Source organism: Mustela putorius, unplaced genomic scaffold (genome assembly GCF_011764305.1).
Source record: "Mustela putorius furo isolate JIRA1106 unplaced genomic scaffold, ASM1176430v1.1 tig00000056_pilon_pilon_pilon, whole genome shotgun sequence".
NCBI classification, from domain to species: domain Eukaryota; kingdom Metazoa; phylum Chordata; class Mammalia; order Carnivora; family Mustelidae; genus Mustela; species Mustela putorius.
In genome coordinates, this window is record NW_025421263.1 from 5573037 (window position 1) to 5576666 (window position 3630).

The following is a 3630-nucleotide window of genomic DNA, read 5'->3' on the forward strand; positions in this document are numbered from 1 at the left end:
TGGCATCTTCACCTCCCAGCTGTTCGAGGAGAGCTGGAGAGTCATTCCCCAGGCGATGCGCCTGCTTCGAGAACGAAGTCCTCTATTCTTCCTTTTATCTCAAAACTGAAAGATTCGGGCAGTATTTGAATTTTTCTTGGCCTTGTTCCTGCTGCGGAGGTCTCTAACGTTTAGGACCTAATTCCAAAATGTTAGCGAATTGACACAAAGGCATTCATTCGTTCAGCAGATGTTTATAAATACGTTAACAGGAATTTGCAGTTATGAAAGTCAGGCACAATTTCTTTACTTGTTACATGATGGCCATTTCAAAACCTCTCAAGCCCGTTTTTCCATTTGCAAAGGTAGGTAGGGGTAGAACGTGCTTCTGAGGTTTGTGGTGAAATTTAAATATAATAACCCACCTTAAACACTTTGCAAGATGGCTGGCATATTTTAAGTTGTTCAGTTTTAGCTATTACCTGTTTAAGGTAGCTTCCCCCCGTCCTTCATTTTATTATCGTAATTGCTTTCCACCATCTCAGCTTAGTTCGTAATAACTCATTCTTCATGCTCTTCTTTTATTTTTTTCACACCACATCACTTCATATTAACACAATCTTACAGAATGGACTACAGAGGGAACAAAAGTAATGTTCAAATCAGTTAGCATCCCAATCTGGCAACTTCTCAGATAAGAGATCTTCCAGTGGAAGGGGGGGGGGGGGAGTCCCCTTGAAGGAAAAAAAACCCAAAAAACAAAAAACAAAAAAACAAACAAAAAAACCCCACCTCTTTAGAATTTCCATTATTGTGGGTGTCCTGGATTACTTTTGGTTACTCTTGGAACAGTACAGGTCAGTCCCTCAAATTTGGAGTGTACAGAAAATGTAAATTCTAGCCCAGTATGTCTGGAGTGGAGATTATATATATATATATATATATATATATATATATATATATATATATCACCCTCCCACTCCCCACCCCCAGCCCCAGGCTGCTGCTGGCACAGGCCCCAATTTCAGTAGCAAGCTTTATCCCACAAAGGCTTTTTTTTTTTTCCCCCAGTTCTCAAGGGAAGGGGAGTGTGGGGGAGGGGAAGAGGACTGGGGTATGTAGCTCAGAAATTTCTATATGCTTTTCTTGTCATTCCACCTCTGTTTCTCTCCTTGGGCAATGAGTAGTAACTGAGTAATATTGTCTTCTTTGGGCCTCAGAACCAGCTGTGTAATTTGTAGCACCCTGTGTAAAATGAAAATGAAGGGTCCTTATTCATAAATTATTAAGAATTCCAAGAGAGCAACAGCAGAGCATTAAACCAAGTAATGGGCCCTTCTAAGTACAAGGTCCTGTGTGACTGCACAGGCCACACATCCATAAAGGCAGCGTTAATGGGCCTTTATATGAGAATCTTTTCTAAGCAAGCCTTCCAGAAGTCTTCAAAATTGATGTCATAGCCCTTTTAAACTTTTTAGAATCACCATTTGATTTATGTCTTTAGGTTTGTCTAGGTAAAGGGAGTAATACTATTCTTTGATGCAAACTTGGTAATGAAAGTAATATACATCTGTTTTGAGTATTGAGAGATATGAAAGTCTTTTTATATGCACATATGATGAGATATATTGCCCTTAGAATGTGTCATGATACAGATTTAATTTAGATAATAAATGCACAGATTAATCCCCATCTCAGTCTCTTTAGTTCTTCTGTACCTGGTCCTTTCTGTGAGTCACTCAAGCTAACAATTCTTATTTTTAAATGGAGCTTTGCTTTTAGATCATAGCTACTGTTTATGAACAACCTACTGAGTCAGAAAATTTTAGTACAGTAGTAATTCTTAACCCAGGGTAGTTGGTACTATAAAAAAGCTATTTGAAGTAAATTTACTCATGCCAACCAATATTTATTGAGCACCTATTAAGTGCCAGGAATTTTTTGTAGGTAATGAGGACATGTCAGTACAGTACACGACTAAAAAGACAAATCCCTATCCCATAGAGCTGGCACTTGGTGAGGGGAGATACACAGTAAATTAATAGAAGTGTTATGGAGCAATAACTTGGGATAAGGAAAGTCAGGCATGAGAAGAAAAGGGGTTGCAATTTTAAGTAAGGCACTTGGGATAGATCTCAGGGTGGAGGAGACATTGATTAAAGACAGGAGGTAAAGTGAGGTATTCAGGTATTTGGGGGAAGAGAAGGTAAGATAGAAGGGATAGTCCATGCAAAGGCCTTAAAGCGGAAGTATGCCCAGCATATTCCAGAAATAGAAATAAGAACTGAGTGTGGATAAAGCAGAAAGAAAGAGGGGAAAAATAGAAAGAGATGAGAAGCATACATACATACTGGTCTTTGCCAGCTAGTTGAAGGGAAATCAAAATGACCTATTAAAAATGGGAAAAAAGAAAAAAAAGCAATTTGAAAGATTTAGATCTTGAAAAGTGAAGGTCACAAGTATTTGCCTATTTTAAAATAAACATTATAAATGGCACCTATATGGGAGGTGTAAACGTTTTCATTAAATTTGCAAAATAGCACATAGGGTTTCCTTCACCTGCATAGTGGTATCTGTTGCTGCATAACAGTAGCTCCCAAAATTAGCCTCTCAAAAACACTGATATTTTTTATTCCACATGGTTTCCCTGGGGCCAGAATCTGGAAACAGCTGAGCTAAGTGTACTTGTTCAGGCTCTCTCCCGGGGTTGCCGACAAGCAGTCCAAGGGGCTGTAGTCATCTGAAGGAAGACTTAATTTCAAGTTCAAATGGCTTCTGGCAGGAGTGCTTAGTTTTCCCGCTTTTGAACAAAGTCCTTAGATCCTTCCCTCCTGGGATCTTCAGAGGGCTGCTTGTGGCATGACAGCAGTCTTCTTCCAAGTGAGTGGCTAGAGAGAGACAGAACGAGCCAGGGAGTGATGGGGTTGGAAGGAGCAAGATCTTCCACGGCATAACCTTGAGAGTGGAACGCTGTTCCTTCCCTTCCTGTTTTCTCAGGTGAAGCCTGGTGCATTGTGGGAGCTGGGGATTGCCCTGGGTGGGGACACCAGAAGGTGGGCCTCCTTGGGGTTATCTTGAAGATCACCTATCCAAACCTCATCTTTCTTTGATTTTAGCAGCCCAGTGACAAAACGTGATCTTTTGGGGTTTTGTTTGTTGTTTATTTGTTTGTTTATGAAAACAATCCAGGACCTCTTCCGTTTTCACAAATGCTTCTTAACTTCTAGGATATTCCAATTATTATTTATTGTTTCCTACCTGTCAAGAACCTTCTGGGTTTTCTCCAGTTTTTAATCATTCTACTTCATTTTAAAATAGCTTTGTTATGGAGTTATTTTGTTTGTTTTTATTCTCACTTAATAAACCCTCATGTGTTTGTTATGACTGACCAAGCATGTACTAAGCACTTTACTTCATTTTATCCTCATAACATATACTTCCAATAGATAGTGTGATCATTTCTATTTTATTGATGGGGAAACTGAGACACAGAAAGGCTAAGATGTTTGCTGAAGCCTATACATCTAGTAACCCGTGTATCTAGCATCTGAGTCTGTGCTGTCTGGCACTGGTCTATGCTGTGCAACCTCTCCTGTTCATCATCATCGTATCTATAGAACTACGTGAAATCCTATACCTTCTCAGATAAGC